Raw genomic sequence first — 20,262 nt, 5'->3', positions numbered from 1 at the left:
GATAGGATCTAGACTTGGGAAGTTCAGGTTAGAATCTAGACTCGAAAGAGCCAGATTAGAACGCATAAACAAGAGATAGGCGCTTAGGAATGAGCACTATTTGTTATCAACGCATCACATACATCCTAGAGATAGGATATGATTGTATGTGGTCATCTTGCTTTCATGCATTTTGCATCATCGCATAGGACAAGAGTAGAGACTTAGGGATAAGCTCTATGGACACTTTTGCATTCAACACATGCGTCCTAGACTTAGGAGCATCGCATTTACATTGAAAAATGACTTACTGTGCATGGTTGTAATATGATCGCATAGTCTGACGTATTCTCGAGTAACGCTAATTAAAGATCTTCTCAACCTGTTCATCGCATAATCATTGCATCTATCAACGCAACTGTCTTTTCTCAAATTCGCCACCTTTATTTATTTCTTTTTCATCAACGCAAACAACAAACCCATCACTTTATTTATTTACTCGGTTACCGTAAAGCTCTTCATAAAAATTACCAACGCAAACTCTTTTCACAAGTTCCTATGTTCAACTCTGAACTTACTAGAAAACTCAGAGGAATTTACACTTGGATTCCGTTGGGGAAACTTGAGTGCACAACGCAATTCCATCAACGCATATCATCCACATTTCCACTTCATAAAATACAAGCATCAGTGGGCTTTGAGTGGACTTGGCTAGAGGCAGACACCGGAGAAGAACAATTGTGTAAACGATTGAGTAAGCGAGAGATGTCAAAGCCTATCGTATACGACGATGCCCAATCATTTAACAAAAGTTATGTGATCGTCTAGCAAAAGCTATGCGATCATTTAGCTCATCGGCCAGCAGAGATTCTATCGTATAGAAACTCTCCACGATCGTCTAGTCACTCCAAGCTACTATGTAGTAAATCTTATTTACTTGACAAACTATCCGTTCCGAGATTGAAAATCTCAAATCAACATTTTGCCAATTCTTACTAAATTTAGGAAAACATTTTTTCTTTTATCTCACGATTACCATGAAACTACCAATAACATCCCACTCAATTGGTTATTAGAGAAAAATAAATAATTATCCAATAATTAATATTATTACAAATATAAATGATAACCAACTTACCATACTATATTTATAACCTATAGTTTTAATATTTCATCTCATGAAACATATAAACCATATCTTCTTTTCTATTCTATGGTACTTAATATAAATCTCATTTACATTAATCCTCCACTTGATGTATCTCATACACCATATCGATCATATCAAATATAATCAAATTACCTCTTGTCAATTTGAATATTTCAAATCAACACCAAGAATTGATCCTCATAGACCTATAGCTCGAAGCTTCAATGGTACGTGAATAACTGAATAAATTCTTTAGTTACGGGATCTAACATCCGTTAACTGCCAAACACTTCACTAAAGACGGACAACTGAACTCTCCTTACTACAGATATATTATGTGTCCATCTTAACCAATCAACTGAACTCTCCTTACTACAGATATATTATGTGTCCATCTTAACCAATCAACAATGTGATAACCCCTCACAGATCGCTAGTAAGTACAGCTCGGCCAATAATCTTATGTTTCTGTAGTTACTTCTAACTCCTTAAGTACCACAGATCCCGCTAATGAACATAAGTCATAGTCCTACTATAACCGAGTCCTCTCTTCCAAAGAGAAGCTGTAACCACTATGCTCAAGCCTCAGAATCAACCCTTAAGGGAGCAATCTTTCTACTTACCCCTGCTTCGGGGAGGGAGTGAATTCTATCTTCTGTACTGAGGTCCCAGCTCCTAAATCAGACAAGTCCCTAAAAAGGTAGGTATGTTGAGTTGGCAATTTGGCCACTCTTATCCATACTAATCAAATGACTGATAACGGGCAGAAATGCACGTTATCATAGTGCTAAGTTCTTAAACAATGTTGGATTGCGTCGATGAAACATGTTTCTTTGCGTCAATTAAGCATCAATTTCATAATATTGCAGTTGCATGTGTTTATTGCATTAGAATAATTGATTTTTGTATTTTTGTGTAGAATATGCATTGACGCAATACAAGAATTGCGATCATAGGAAATCATTGGTCAAATGAAACTTCACCGCAAGGCTTTACAATGATTGTGCTCGCAAACATTCGCCCGAGAAGGATCGCCGCAACTTGGTCAGCGCAATATGATGGGCACATCTGGGTGAAAGGCTAATTAAGCGTGATGGGACAGAAAGCTGATGACAGTCGAATCCGAATTAAGTTGACAGCCGATAACGGTCAGAAAGTACATTCAGCTTTTCGGTGATAATTATTCGATACATCAGTCAAGAATTAAAGTCGTTCCATCTGTACAACAATGAGAGAGAAGTCTTCTTTCACCATGAATGCTCTATAAATACCAAGGCCATTCTTCAGAAAAGGGGTTCACCAATTTAACGATCTTTTGTTCCACAAGTTCACGCCTCTGTCCATACCTTTCCTTTTCATTTTAAGGTGGAGCAAGAGAAGAATGGTGGCACCGGAGATCACTCAGGGCAACTCGAGAGATAACCTTGAGGCGAAGAAGCAGAGAGCTGGCCGACTCTCGCAAGAGCAAGATTATCTTTTGAGCACGAGTAGAAAACAGTGTAAATGCCTGGCAGCAAGAGATTGCTACCAGGCCCCTTTATTCTATACTTACATTGTTATTTTGTACTTCATCTTTATATTTATACATTGGAAGTTCTATTTCTACATCTGTTCACTCTCTTAGCACGCATGAGTAACTAAACTAGTCGAATAGGTTGAGAAGAACTAAGCTAACATGACCTAGGAAGTTCATTACTTGCGATTATCTTGTTTTATACTGTGCAAAATACCCTTTAGAGTTACTCGAGAGAGAGTCTAAAGAAAGAACTTAATGACTCGAGAGAGCTAGGTTAGAATCTGGACTCGAAAGAGCAAGATTAGACTTTCATAAACAAGAGATAGGGATTTAGAGATAAGCTCTGTTTGTCAACTTGCATCGCATGCATCCTAGAGATGGGAATGATATTATGTGGTCGCCTTATTTGTATGTGTTATATCCTGTCATCGCATAAATAAGAATAGAGGCTTATGTGTAGGTCCTATAGACTTATCGCATATATCACATGCATTCTAGCATTAGAAGCCGTAGTATTCGCATTGAGAGATGGTTTACTATTGTATGGATGTTGCATGGTCGCAAAGCATGAACACATTATAAGAAGTGTTAGCTGAAACCCTTCTCAACCCGTTCATCGCATCTCCCATTTATCAACTATTTTCAAACTCCGCCGCATTTGTTATTTATTTTTTTCATCAACACAAACAACAAACCCAACGATTTATTTATTGATACGGTTGCCGCAAAGGCTTTCATAAAAATTACCAACGCAATCCGTTTTCATAAGTCCCTGTGTTCGACCTTGGACTTACTAGGAAACTCAGAGGAATTTACACTTGGATTCCGTTGGGGAAATTTGAGTGCACAACGCAATTTCATCAACACAAATCAAGCATCAATGACCGCCCTCAAAGGCAAGAGTTCCCAAAACACTCGAATGTCTCCACATGAATGGTCAGGATCTACCATCTGTAGTAGTTTACAACACTTGCAAACCTCTACAAAGTAGGTCGTATCCGTTAGTGTCACCAGGATCGGGTATCCCAACTTAATCTTTATACTACATACCTATTTAGGTTATCACTTAAGGCATGATCCACTTGTATATCTCATTACATGCTTAAGTTGACATACGATAACCATGGAGCTTTATTTATTGGATATGAGTAAATTCCAAAATGAACTAACTCTTATTTTATTCTTAACAATGTGTATATTACAAACAATTAGACTCCGGGAGAATTAGGATACCAATCCCAACAATCTTCCACTTGTTCTAATGTCTTGAGAGACTAATGTACAATACAAGATAAATACACGTACAATATATAATAAACTAAGGCATACCCAATATCATCTCCCACTTTCCCTAGACAAGATGGCACATGTCCCGCAGACCTAGACTCTCTAGGTGACCCTCAAATACTTTAGTCGTGAGAGTCTTTGTAAAGGGATCAACAACATTGTGCTTTGACACGATCTTTGTGACTATCACATCATTGCGATGCACAATCTCCTTGATCAAGTGGTATTTTCGTTCTATATGCTTGGCTCGATGATGACTCTGAGGCTCTTTCAAATTTTCCACAGTCTCGCTGTTATCACAATAAAGAGTGATAGGCAAATCCATATTTGGAACAACTTCCAAATCTGTAAGGAATTTCCTCAACCAAACAGCCTCCTTAGCTACTTCACATATGGCTACATATTCGGCTTCTATAGTGGAGTCCACGATGCATCCTTGCTTGATGCTTCGCCACACTACAACCCCTCTATTCAGAATGAACACTAACCCCGATGTCGATTTGCGAGAATCTCTATCGATCTGAAAGTCGAAATTTGTGTATCTTGTAAGGATCAAATCCTTATCTCCATACACGAGCATGTAATCCATCGTTCTCCAAAGATACTTGATGATCGTCTTGACCGCCGTCCAGTGATCAAATCCTAGATTGGACTGATATCGACTGACAATCCGTACTGCATAGCAAATGTCGGATCTGGCACACTATATTGCATACATTAAGCTTCCTACAACTGAAGCATAGGGAATCTGTCTCATCTCCTCAACTTCTTGAGGTATCTTACGACATTGATCCTTAGACAAAACGATTCGATGCCTGAAGGGTAACAAACCCCTCTTTGAATCCTGCATCTTGTACCTGGTCAACATTTGATTGATGTACGATGCCTGAGACAAGACTAACCTTTTATTCTTATGATCTCAAATGATCTAGATCCCTAGAACATACTGTGCCTCACCCAAATCTTTCATTTGGAACTGGGTAGCTAGCCACATTTTAATGTCAGCCAGATACTCTATATCATTCCTAATGAGTAGGATATCATCCACATACAGTACCAGGAAAGCTACTGAGCTATTAATGATTTTCTTGTAGACACAAGGCTCATCAATGTTCTGACCAAATCCAAATGACTTAATCGCAGTGTAAAATCTAATGTTCCATTATTGAGACACTTGTTTCAGCCCATAAATTGACCTATTATGCTTGCAAACTTTTTGCTCTTAATCTGAAATGACGAATCCCTCTGATTGAGTCATATAGATGGTCTTCTCAAGATTACCATTAAGAAAGGCAGTCTTCATGTCCATTTTCCATATCTCATAATCATAAAATGTGACTAAGGACAGGAGTACTGAAAGTCTCGAGTATGACAACAGGTGAGAAAGTTTCCTCATAGTCAACTCCCTCGACCTGGGTTTAACCCTTTGCCACGAGTCGAGCCCTAAAGGTTTGCACCATTGGCTATACCTCTCTTTCGCTTATAAATCCATTTACACTCAATAGGTATTACTTCATCAGGCGGATCAACAAGCTCCCAGACGTTATTGAAGTACATAGACTCCATTTGTTGGTTCATGGACTTAACCCATTTAACCTTGTTAATATCCTCCATTTCTTTCTTAAAAGACAATGGATCCTCGACCCCATTAATAGAAATGATGTTCTGGGCTTCAGTTAAACCTATGTAGCAATCCAGTGGGTTCATAACCCTCCCACTTTATCGAGGTAGTCTCAACTCTTGAGCTAGTTAACTAGATACACCGATGTCAACTACTCTTGTTGATCTATCGGCCTGTTCAACAACTCATGTTGAACCCTCAGTATTCTCAGTCTCGCTAGAATCTCATGTAAAACAAGCTTACTTTGTGGCTTATGATCCCTTATGTGGTCTTCTTCCAAGAAGAAAGCGTTTGTAGAAACAAACACTTTGTTCTCACTCGGATCATAGAAGTATCCACCTCTCATTTCCTTGAGGTAACCTATAAAAAGCCAAAATTTCGAACGTGGTTCCAACTTCTTCGGGTTAGTCACAAGCACATGTATCGGACAACCCCAAATCTTAAAGTGGCATAAACTACCTTTACTGCCTCTCCACAACTCAAAAGGTGTTTCAGAAACATTTTTCGAGGGAACGTGTTCAAGATATAACATGTACTCTCCATTGCTAAATCCCGAAACGAGTCTGGAAAATGAGCATTTATACACCGAACAATGTCCAACAAGGTTCTCTTTCTCCTTTTTTGATACACCATTCTGCTGAGGTGTACCTGGGGCCAAGAGTTGGGACGCAATCTCATGTTCTATCATATAGTTCTGGAATTAGAGGTCCATATACTCTCCACCACAATCAGATCGTAGTGTTTTTATCTTCTTACCTAACAAGTTTTCAACTTCATCCTTATACTTCTTGAACTTGTCAAGGGCTTCAGACTTACGTTGCATTAGATAGAGATACCAGTACCTTGAATATCATCTATGAAAGAGATGAAATATTCATACTCAAGCCCTAACACTCATTGGACCACAAAGGTCAGAATGGATAAGCTCTAAGGCTTCCTTGGCTCTGTAACCTTTTTTAGTAAAAGGTCGTTTGGTCAGCTTGCCTTCGAGGCATGATTCACAAACTGACAAGGAGTTTTCTTCTAAACTCTTTAGAAGCCCACTTTTCACCAACTGCTCAATCCTATTGAGGTTTATGTGACCTAAACTTAGATGCGAAAGATGAGCATTTTCTTTAGGAGAAATCTTTGGTCTTTTAGCTGTTATAGCCATACTGAACATTTCAATATTAAACAAGAATTTTATCACTAACGTCCTTAGTACATATAAGTTGCTTTCCATCGAACCAAAACAAATCTCCATTCCATTCTTGAAAATAAACACTTTATTATCATAAAAGGAAACGGTATACCCTTGTTCAATGAGACAAGAAACCGACATTAAGTTTCTCTTAATATGAGGAACTATGAAAACATTATCCAGTAACAGATAACATTTCTTGTCCAAAAATAACTTTAGTCTACCTACAGCAACAACTGAAACAACCCCACCAGTACGGACTTGAAAAGTCATTTCTCCCTATGGCAACGTTTGCCAGGAACTGAATCCTTGGTAAGAGGAATTGAGATGGTTGGTAGCACCCGAATCTAGGATCCAGGCAGAATCATCATTCTCTACCAAACACGTCTCCAAGACCAATAAATCAGATTTACTGTCTTTCCTCCTCTTTTAGAGAGTAGTGGGATTAGTATCAGAACAACTGACACTATTGGTTTTTTCATCCATCCCTTTGTGCTTGAAAAGTAAGAACTAACGTTCAAACAAATCTTGCAACGAGTCCATGATCTCGCGTGCAATGACCATGTTCTCAACCCTTTTGGCCAAAACATCAGGTATTCTAGGGAAAATGTAAAGTCGGGCCAATGAATTTACCACGAAAAACGTTTTACAAGACTCTTTCCACTGCATGTAATCGGTCAAATTAAAGGCTTTAAACGGAAATACTAATAAGTTGTTGAAAACAAAAACACACTGAATTACATTAGGTTTTAAGCAAATAGCCGTTGAAAAAACAAACAACATCCAATAAGGTTTAGCAAAACTAACATGAACTCCATGTGACATCTAGTATCACAATGACGCTTCAAAGGTTTAGGACAAAAGCCGCCAAATGGAGGTCCATTATTCCTTCTTTTAATTGAGAAATTCTCAACCAATCATTAATACCAGAATAACTCTTGCTTCTATAACGACTAGCCATCATTGACTTGGTCAAGAGATCATTAACTTACTTAACAATCTCCCGTAAGTGTGACCCGCCATTTTAGGTCTAGAGATCTGCCCTAAGCAGCCAATTCGAAGGGAAAATATCTGATTGGAGATAAACTTAGAGCAACACTATCCATTTCTGGAGTTCACCTTGATCTTGACCAACTGCACAAAATCCATCCGAAAGGGGACACTCCTAAAGCTCCACGAGGGAGTACAGAATGATCTCACGATGTGAACCAATGACAGAGACCGTAGGACGTGTTGACACACATCCTTCACCCACTTACTATAAACACTCTCTCCACCCACCTTGATATTGACTCATGCAAACACCATCCATAGTGGGATGCTCCCAGGGTACCACGAGGCCAAGCATGAATCTCACAGTGTGAGTATATAGGGAAAAACGTGATTGGAATCATTGACATATCAGATACATCTCTTCCTCCTACTGTGTATTTTATAACCTAGGGTTTAGTTTACTTAGAAAAAACCCAGCTAAGGATTTTAACTAAGTCAATTTTTTGGTTTTCCCAAGAGTAACTTTTACCTTGGATAGTTAAATTTTTTTTTTTATCATTATCTATTAAACTCTTTAACAGAGTCTTTGACCAATTGTCGCATGCTTGTAGAAAATCTATCTAATTCACCTTTCCAGGTAGATTGCCAGGTAGGGATGTTTCGTTTCCATTAGCTTAAGAATAACAGCCTAGACAAAACCCATCTTAGACAAAAAGTCCCTTATAGATAGATTTAAAACAAATTTAATCTTTTATGCCAATCAATTTAATCCTATTAAACCGATTTTAAAAGATTAATCTAGGTTACTAATCTCATTAGAACCAGTTGAACTTAGGTCTATCTCAATCCAATTTTAAAACCCTTTTAAAATCATGAATTCACCCTAAGTTTGCATGTAACTCTTTCTTATCGATTTTAGTTCTAATTTCCTTTATAACAATTATAGCGGAAATAACCAAAACTACAATGCAAAGCTAACACAAACAAGACAATCATAACGATTATAAATAGCCTAAGTGTCATGCTCAATGCATTGTTCATTAATTGCTATCTTTTTATATAACTCTTATACAAAAAAGCAATGAATCACGCAGAACATGCTTCCATTCACCTTTATACTATAACGCTTACAATAAAAGGATGATGCATGAATATGCTCATTGCATGTAAAAATATAACTCTTATATTTTCACGATGCATGCACATGCTTTCACGTAATTTCTTCATGCTAGATTATAACATTTATAATACATGATGCATGAAGAATTGCCAACCTAAGGTGGGTTTCAAATCTATATGTCAAACACTTTGCCATATAAACCATACATCATGTGTATAATAAATAAATGTTGATGAATAGGGTAAAATTGCCTCAAAATCCTCAAAAAGCAAGGAGTCTACGATTCAAAGGCGAATCGGGTCTTGAACCGATTGGGTGAAGCAACATATCTCCACTCATTGTGCACCAAACACCCCGTGATCGTCTACATAAAAGAACAAATGCTTTGCTCTATCATTTATCTACGCCTCCCAAGCTAAACGATCATTTAGCAACGATCGTGTACCTCTTACAATGTGATGAAGCATGAGGTACGCAATCGTTTGGCGCGCTCCCATAATGCAAGTCTTATATGATCATCTAAACGACAACGATGCGGTGAAGCACCATCGTCTAAATGATCGTTGAGCGAGTGCCTTTGTATCATATACCGCGTGATCGTGCAGTCAGTACTATGCGATGAGCATGCTAACTACAAGATCGTTTAGTGCACATCTTTTTCTAAACGATAAGCATCATATGCTCCCACTACGATCGTCTACCTCTAGCGTCTACGCGATCGGGTAACCAACGTTATGTGATTCAGTAAATTATTTACCTTCATTTAGTAAATACTACATGGTCGTATAGAAAAATCTATACGATCATTTAGATAAATCCAAACGATCGTTTACCTGAGGCTACACGACACGACCAACTCTTGGTATTCTTCTACGTAGAGAACCACATCTCCATGCTTCAAAACTTCATCATGAACGACTCGACTAACTCAAACTCTTTGAATTACATACTCGATTGCATGTTAATTATGCCCAAAAACACAGAGGCCCTTACAAATCAAAACTTTGTAATTGAATGAAAACTTTAAATAGAGGCAATTAAACCCGTAAAAATTCATCAATGTCATCCACAAAAGCATTGAACAATTAAACAAAAATGCAAAAAACCCACCACGACTGTAAAAAAAATTCAAAACAGAAGTGAAATTTGGAATATCAAAATAACCTTGCTCTAATGCCAATTGAAGGAAATCGGACATGAGGATTTCCATGAGCAGCGGAAGGATCGTTCCAAATTTCAATTGTATATGAACAACACATTTACAGTACCAGAAACAGAAACATACGGTCATGCATAAAACGAAATTACAGCATGCTATACTAAATGATGAAGGGAAAGAATTGACATACCTTTGAAGACTCATCTTCAACACCCTTGATCAGGAACGCTAAAAAAAACAGCAACACTACAAGACTCGAATGCTCGTACACCACGAACTCTACACTGCATGATCATAGCTAACTCGAACACTGCAAACACAATGAACGGCCTCCATAGAACCTCGACTGTGTCGAGTTGAGTATGACACCACCAAAAAGGTTACCATGGTATTCTCGATGTGAGAATCCAGAAGTGTGGACTCTGTGTGGACTTGGCTAGAGGCAGAGATTGGAGGAGAACAATCGTGTAAACGATTGAGTATGTGGGAGATGTCAAAGCCTATCGTATAGGACGATGCCCAATCATTTAACAAAAGCTATGCGATCGTTTAGCTCATCGGCCAGCTCAGAGTTTATCCTATAGAAACTCTCCACAATTGTCTAGTCTTTCCAAGCCGCCATTTAGTAAATCTTATTTACTTGACAACCTTTCCGTGCGTACTTTCCAAGATTGGAAATCCAAAATCAACAGTTTGCCAATTCTTACTAAATTTAGGAAAATATTTTTCCTTTTATCTCACGGTTACTATGAAACCACCAATAACCTCCCATTCAATTGGTTATTAGAGAAAAAGTGGTAATTATCCAATAGTTAATATTATTATAAATATAAATGATAATCAACTTACCATACTATATTTATAACGTATAGTTTATATATTTCATCTCATGAAACATATAAACCATAGCTCTTTTTCTATTCCATGGTACTTAATGTAAATCTTATTCACATTAATCCTCCACTTGATGTATCTCATACACCATACCGATCATATTATATATAATCAAATTAACTCTTGTCAATTTGAACATTTTAGATCAACACCAAGAACTGATCCTCAACTTGAATCCATTGAGTTACCAAGGAGACCTTATAGAACTGTAGCTGGAAGCTCCAACAGTACGTGAATAACTGACTAAAGTCTTTAGTCACAGGATCCACCATCCATTAACTGCCAGGCACTCCACTAAAGATCGACAACTGAACTCTCTTTACTATCGATATATTATGTGTCCATCTTAACCAATCAACATTGCGATAACCTTTCACAGATCACTCGTAAATACAGCTCAGCCAATAACCGTTATGCCCCTGTAGTTACATCTAACTTCTTAAGTACCACTGATCCCTCTAATAAACATAAGTTATAGTCCTACTATAACTGAGTCCTCTTTTCCAAAGAGAAGCTATGGCCACTTTGTTCAAGTCCCGGAATCAGCCCGTAAGGAAGCAATCAATCTACTTACCCCTGCTTCGGGAAAGGAGTGAATTCCATCTTGTGTAATTGAGTTTCAAGCTCCCAAATTATACAAGTCCTTAAAAAAATAGGCATGTTGAGTTGGCAATCTGGCCACTCTCACCCATACTAATCAAAGAACTGCCCTCAAAGGCAGGAGTTCCCAAAACACTAAGGATTGAGGTCATGTCACCTGTGGTAATTTAAGAGAGATGTAAACCTCTAGTATCAACGACGTTATATACAGAGATGAATCATCTCGTGGTTCGGTCTTATACAAACTCTTTGTATAGGATACCTCTGCTCACATGTCTCCGTATGAATGGTCAAGGTCTACCATCTGTAATAGTTCACAACACTTGCAAACCTCTACAAAGCGGGCCATATTCGTAGTGTCACCAGAATTAGGTATCCCACCTTAATCTTTATACTACAGACCTATTTAGGTTATCACTTAAGGCATAATCCACTTGTATATCTCATATACATGCTTAAGTTTACATGTGATAACCAAGGAGTTTTGTTTATTAGATATGAGTAAATGCCAGAATGAAATAACTTTTATTTTATTCTTAACAATGTCTATATTACAAACAACAAGACTCCGGGAGAATTAGGACACCAATCCCAACATAAATAGCGTTATAAAGTAAGAGTGACTGATTTCGTGGTCCAATATTGTATAAACTCATTGCGTAGGATACCCCTAATGACATAATTTTTATTGTTTCTATTTTAAGCACACACACTACGATATATGATGCATGATACAAGTCCATGTCCCCGACAACGATGCCATAAACTTGTCGATGATAACACTGATAGGTATGATTGATGACGTTCTATGCTCGAAATGATGCGATACTACTGCTAGATATGCGTTAATTATGGATGTTCACGTAGTATGCCATGCGTTGTCACAAGTTTCCTTACGATGGAACCAAGTGTAATTCCACCGCAAGTTTCTTGGTTTGATCCGAGGTCGAACACAAGGACTGTTTTAGGTTATTGTGATATGTTCATGATATATGCGACCAGGTTTTTCAATCTTTAAAGGTGTGTTTGTACAAGTATTAAAATTGCGGTCAAGTAAAGTAAAGCAGTAAAAATGTGATAATAAAATGAAATACAGTAAACCTAAGTTAGATGATACAAGATACAGGCTCATGATACAGTCAAGGCTGGCTGCGAAGGTTATACAAAGAACGTGGAATGCGGCGACAAGTCTTATGAACAGAATAGAAAGAGAAAGATAAATAATATAAACAGCGTAAGTTCCCAATTGTGTTGAAGCTAAAAACATTGTTTCGCTCTTCTCTTGGCATATCCCTTTCAGTGATCGGCCGCGCTCCCACATGTCTGTGGTGAAACAGAGAATAACATAATGAACGCAAGGTTGCTTCCATGTCTAGAAGTACTACTCGCTTTAGTTAACGCATTCTTTTAACCTTCTCTCGATAGATCAGAATGGCATCTTCATTTCTGCTCTCACAGGTGAAGATGTCGTCTAGCATGCCTTAGCTAAATGCATTTTATACCTTTAACACAGATTAAGTACTTGTTTGATTCATATTAACTATCAGGGGATAGAAAAAAGACATCATGGAGAAAGTGATTAATGGAGGAATGGAAAGACAGAGAATGGTATATGAAAGCTATCAAAACATTTAATATGTCTATTAAGCGTTTCATACATGGTGTGTGAATGAAAAGATAAAGAGAAAGTGAAATACAACGATGAAAGAGATGGAACAGATACAAACAAGTGCCAATGGCTTGGCACTAATTTAATGGAGATCTGTTTGCTGGATAGGATGGATTTGATTGTAGGAAGAGCTTCCCTCTCAGGCTTGCTCCACCGGTAGCAGAGATCTATGCACAGAGCTTCCGATCGGGTATTCGATAGGTTAGATCTGAGATTCACCTCTTGACCTTATCTCGTCATCTTCCCGGATTTCTTCACTTAAGCACCCAGCTCAGCCTTTTCTCTCAACAGTTTAGCAACACTTAGCCCCGTATCAAGTAGCATACATTTTCTCTGTAATCTATGGGGTATTTATAGGTGCAAGTCTTTGACTCCAGCCTTATGATCCCCACTGATGGTTATGGTAATTTCGAAGATGGAGGGATATTATTCCTTCTGTTATGCAATCAGACCGTCAATTCTGCACAACCGTTAGTTGTGTCTCAAACCTCTGCTTTTGCGTTGCCCAGTTGCATCTTTCTATCATGAATTCGCATGTGGTGTTGTTTTTATTACCGCATGCGGTTAAAAGTTAGCTCTGGATCGACTGTCACCTTACACCGTCACTTCGGTAATCGTCTCTTCATTGTTGATTGACAGGCGCAATGTGACAGAAATGCGTTGATCAACTTTTCGTGAGCCTTGAACGCAAGCGGTGACTTGGTTTCCTGCAAAATAGAGTAAAACTCGACTTGTCTTCCATTTTTATGGCGTTAACGGGTGTAAATGCAATCATTTATAATTATTGTAATTCTAAGCTATTTTTCATACAATTGGCGCATATTCACCAACTTTTGGCCGCAATATCTAGATAAGGTGGCATAAATAACTTGCATTTCTACAAGTTATCAACCCCTCCTTACTATAGTTCCCCATCCAGTAAGTAAGGCATGGAGTTCTAGTTCTAGAATGGGATATGATTAACTACTTGCCTACTGTTACCTGGGAGGGGAGTCCTTCCTCGTGAGATCGAAGAAGGTATACTGGAATACTATACAATAATAAGTCCTGCTTAGCTTGTCGGAAAGGTACGAAGTTGGACTAATTTGGAAACATTGGGCAATTTACTTTATACCTACTATTCCATCTGGTTTTTGGTTTCTAGTCTGATTTTATTAGTAGCCATAAAAATTTAGTGATTTAGGGATCGGAAAATTCAGCTTCTCACAATCCCAGGTGAAGGATGTGTTAACTATACGGGTCAGAGTCGCCGTCTTGGTCTAAGCGCTCAACCGCCTTCCTATGCGGTACTACACCCACCACAGCCCTTGGTGGCATATAAGAAAGACTACGCGCTAACAGCTTTAGCAAGAAGGCCTAGCTTTTTATGGTAGCTGACACTAGGATTTGGGAAGAATATATATGAGAGTCGCCACTCTTCATGTCACAACATGTACGAATTAGGATCACATCGTTTGTAGCACTTTACAACTCTTTGTAGCAATTACAAAGTGGGCCGCATCAAATAGTGTTACCAGAATAAGGCACCCAACCTAATTCATATACTATAGATCATTTTGACTATTTAATCGAACTTGATCCACTTTTATGTCTCCACATAAAGTTCAAGTATTGATGTAATAGTAATTGGTTTTTTAGTTTATTGGATTTCTAAAACAAAATAAGCAATACATATATTCAATAACAACATATTGAATTTTCAGAATAAGTTTTATTGTTTACAAACCACGAGTTTTAGGACATAAAATCCAACAAAATGTCCCTAGAGCTTATAAATACTCTCAACTATGCTTAGTTTACACTAAAAAACAGTAGCTTCAACATTATGAAGAAATAGGGATCGTAACAACACTGTCCACGACGTGGTTACACTCTGAACAATGATTGAGGCAGAAAGCATCGCCTGAGCGTAACGCTAGGCATCACTACAGTCGAGCATTACGCTGTAGCAAATAAAAGCCAGTCTAGCTACACTTTATGCTGGGTATAAACAGTATTCTTTGATTTTAGGGCAAGGAGGATCCTCCTATTCGGCCTCCAGCCGAATTTCTTCTCCTTTTCTCTCTTCCACTTGTATTTTTCTTCCTTTCCCCTCGAGTAGCATCCTGAGGTGGAATAGGAGGACATTCCTCCATAAGGAAAAACTTGAGATCCTCGATGATGAGTATCATCGTGAGCATATGTTTCCAACTTGAATAGTCAAGGCCATTCAGTTTTTTGGCGCTAAGTAAATTGATAGTGGTTGAAGCCATTAAAAAACATTGCTGAAAAAAACAAATAACCTTTTATAAGAATTTGCAAAAACCACATTTTTTTAATTAACCAATTAATTTTTAGCAAACAGATTCCAAGTACCCTAAGTGAAAAGACTTCTATTTTGCAATGATGCCCCAGCGAGGCAGGACAAACGTCATCGGTGGGGTAAATGGATGTCCCTTCACTAGGATGAGACATTCTCAACTATTAGGCAGAACCAACTCTTGGAACTAAACCTAATAGCCACCATTTATTCTATCCAGAATAGTTAACCCTTAACAATCCTGCGTAAGTGTAACCCCTCGTTTTCGACCCTAGAGTTCTGCCATAATGCACTCACTATGGGGAAAAGACAAATTAGGACAAGAGACTAAGTAACCTTATCCTCTTACAGGAGAGAAAATAAAGAAATGTGCAAAACAACCATCCTATAGAGGGACACACCCAGGGTGCCATGAGGCGATGTGCAGAAACTTTATTCAATTCAACAAGGGAGACCGAGGAATATGCTGTCGCACTTCCCGCTCCCACTTACTATGAACACTTTCTCCACCCACCTTGATATTGACATACCCAAACACCATCCATTAGGGGGACATGTTAAAGATGCGTCGAGGCCAAGGGTAGATCTCGTGGTGTGGACTATGAGGGAGAAATGCAAGAGGTGAAAATGAAACATCAAATGCCCCAAGAACTTTCCACTGAATGTTTTACCTAGGGGTTTATTAACCTAGAAAATCTGACTACTGATTATGATCTAAGTCATTTATAAAGTTTGCTAAAAAACAACTTTTGTCTTTGAAATTAAAAAAAAAAAAATCCAAGTAGTCACGTTAAGCACTTTAATGGACTGGCCTTAATTTGCATGCATGCATTAAATCTATCTAAATTATCTTTCCAGGTAGGTTCTCAGGTAGGGGTGTTCTGTTGCCATCATTTTAAATACCCCAGCCTAGACAGAACTCGCCTTCGAAAAAAAGGTCTACTATAGATAGACTTGCTACATATTAATCTTTTATTATTTATTTTAGTTCTAATCTCATTTTTATAACAATTTATAAAATAAACAACTAAAACACTCATCCCACATAACGAAGTATTTATAACGCTTATAAATATAATGTTAAAAAAATAAAGCATACATAAATATAACCCTTATAATATATGCTGCATGAGCATGCATTTATGTAAATTAAAACACGCTTCTCTAAATTATAACAATTACAATAAAGAGATGATGCATGACCAATGCATAACCTAAGGTGGGATTTACTATATGTGCAAACCATATGACATATTAAAAACATACATCACATGTAATAAATAAAGGATTAATAGACCGGGATGAGTCTTTACAAAAACCGAAATGAAATAACCCTATCTATTACATTTTTCATTGAGCAAACTGGTTCACAGGTGAACCGGGTCTTGAACCACCAGGAGGACTCCATCGAGTAGTAAACACCGTAGGTAGACGATCGTCTAACGCGCACAAAATGATTTGTTGACCAAAACAAGGCTGAAGCTTACTGACCAAAACGATCGCCTAGTGCGTGCGTGCATTAAGCAATATGCGAGCATCCCATCGTCTACACGATCTGATACTCAACGATTGTGTAACCCATCGATTACACGATGCGATCAACACTTGATCGCATACCCCATCATCTAACCGATGTGATCAATAGCGATTGCGTATCCAATCATCGACATGAAGCGATCAACCCTTAATCGCTTACCCAATCGTCTACACAATGCGATCATCAGCAATAGCATACCTCATCGACTGCATGATGCAATCAACACTTGATCATATACTCCATCATCTAATTGATGCGAACAACAACGATCGCGTACTCCATCGTCTAACCGATGTGATCAATAGTTAATCGTCTCCTTCCTCGAAGAACCGCAACGCTTGCTCTGATCTTCTTCACGAATGATTCAAAACTTAAACATACTTTGAATACAGACTTGATAATGATTATTAATGCCAAAAAACGTAGGGCCTTTACAAATAACCGCAAATGTAAAAGAAATTAAAACAAACCGAGGCTAACATCCACAGCAATTTAACAATTAAACAGTGTAGAAATGCACCCACCAAGAACGTATTTGCAATTCTTATGCAGCAATGAATTGGAATATCAGAAAACCGAGTACTTTGATATCAATTGAAGGAACTCTTATTCAAGAGTACCTACGAGTGGAAGAGGATCTTTCCAATTAATTATGACAGAATTACCGCATATATATTCAAACATACTAATATGCATTCATAATGCTTAAAGAGATCAAGAAATCATACCAGATGAAGATTTTTTCTTCACAGCGAGTTTGAAACCCAACCATCTACCTAGAACAATCACCACTCAGACAGAAGGAAACGGAGAAGACACCACCACTCAGAGTCCTCGGTATTCTTGAAGTGAGAATCCAAAGTGTGGGCTTTGTTTGGATTTGGTAGATGGAAGGAGGAAGAGAGACCGTACACAACAATCAAGCAAGTGGGAGGAGAGGTCTTCTATAACATAGACAAGATGCTTGATCATTTAGGTGAAGTATACGATTGTTGTAGGAAAAGTAAGCGATCGTCTAAACGATCGTATAGGAAAAGAAAAACTATCGTCTAAACGATCGTGTAGGAAAAGGGTGAGCGATCGTCCAAACGATCGCATAGGAAAAAACTAAGCAATCGTCTATACGATTGTTTAGTAAATATCGGGAGCTAAACGATCGCTTAGGAAAAAGGTAAACGATCGTTTAGATAATAGCACTCGACGGTGTAATCGGTATGCGATCGCTTAGCAATATCGTATATGTAAGTGATCGTGCAGTCACTATCGTATAGGCATTGTTTTTTTAAACGATGACAATATCTTTTTCACAATGTCCGCGCACTCCGAAATCAACACAAGGTCAGCTATTTATAATGCACTCATCAATTATTTAGAACAGAAGAGGCGCCTTCCCATTCCCTTTATAACTGTCCAATGAATTTGATCTTATCATATTCATAACTTATAATTAATATCATATATTAATTATAATATTTTCTTCTACTAGATATAAATCATATTTATATCCAATTTCCTCCAAATTAACATATCTCATATATAAAGTTAATTATACCATATTTAATTAACTCGTTCAATTATATCATATATAACCAAACTCCCTCTTGTCAATTTGAACATTTCAAATTGACTCTAAAACTGACTCTCAACTTGTATCCAAGCTACCAAGGGGACCTTCTGGACCTATGGCTTGAAGTTCCAACGGTACGTGAATAGTTGACTAAACTCTTTAATCACGATATCCACCATCCGTTAACTACCAGGCACTCCACTAAAGACCGACAGTTGAACTCTTCTTGCCATATATATATTTCTATGTCCATTGGATATAACCAATGATCAGTACAATGACCCTTCACAGATGCTCGTAATTACAGCAGGCCAATTTACCATTTTGCCCCCGTAATTACATCTTCCTTCTTAAGTACCATTGATCCCTCTAATTAACAATACAACATAGTCCTACCATGTGTGAACACCTCTCAGGCCATGAGAAGGTGTGTGACGCCACATCGTTCAAGCCCCGGGATCAGTTCTTAAGAGAGCAATCTATCTACTTACGTCTACTTTGGGGAAGAAGTGAACTTCATCTTGTGAAGTTGAGTTCCCAGCTCCAAATCAGACAAATCCCCAAAATGGTAGGTTTGAGTCAGCATTCTGGCCACTCGCACCCATGCAAATAAAAGGACCGCTCTCAATGGCAGAAGTTCCCAACTCACTTAGAATTGAGTTCATGTTACCTATGTTCATCCTAGTGATGTGAAGTCTAAGTCATGAACATTGTTATATGACAAGACATTAACACTTCGAGGTCAAGTCTTATACAAACTCTTTGTATAGGATGTCTCCGCTCGTATGTCCACTACACTAATGATCAGGATCAAACTACCTGTGATAAGTCACAACATTTGTAACAATTTCACAAAACGGGTCGCGTCCATAGTGTTACCAAGATAAGGTTTCCCTCTTATATCCATATACTATAGACTATTTTAATTGTCACTTAAGACATGATCCACTTGTATGTCACTACATACATGCTTAAGTTACATAAAGACAGCCAAGGATATTAAGTTTATTGGTTTGTGGTAAAATGAAAAACATCTAAATGTGCAAAGTCAAGTAGTGAAGTAAATATCATTTATATTATACATCACAAGTATTCGTACAAAGTTATTTACAAACTACTGGACACGAGATTTTAGGGCACAAACCCCAACAAATGATGATGCTAAGATTTGTCTTGTTCATTTCCATGGGAAGGTATGTATTAGGTTTTCTCTAGTTTAAAGGATTTGGGGATGAACCCTATGTAATTTTAGGAGTTTTGTTTGAATGTGATTTTTACATCTTAACTATGGGTTTCTTTTATGAATTTTTTGCTCATGTATGGCATGATTTTCTTATTGATTAACAACCAATACTTTATTATGCAATTTGAATGCTCGAGATTGGCTTGTAATATGTGAGATATAGTTATAAGTTAATTTTCAAGAAGCAAAAGGTTAGATAGACTTGTAAATGGTTGTCAATAACTAAGAGCACTATTGCTATTGACCTAGGAAAAACTATATTGAATGTATAATTAAACGGTGGAAATTAAACGTTCATCCTAGGGTAAGCCTTAGTACTTAATGCAGTTGGTTAAATGCATTTAGTATGGATTCATCTAGCATAATTAGAAAATTAGGTAATTATGACAATTGGTTGGATTTTCAACTAGTTGGGCTAGGAATAATTAATAGCCATTAAATTACATTT

This window comes from Benincasa hispida, chromosome 9 (genome assembly GCF_027475165.1).
Source record: "Benincasa hispida cultivar pf3 chromosome 9, pf3_genome.v1.1, whole genome shotgun sequence".
In the NCBI taxonomy this organism is placed as follows: Eukaryota; Viridiplantae; Streptophyta; class Magnoliopsida; order Cucurbitales; family Cucurbitaceae; genus Benincasa; species Benincasa hispida.
This window is presented reverse-complemented; position numbering follows the sequence as displayed.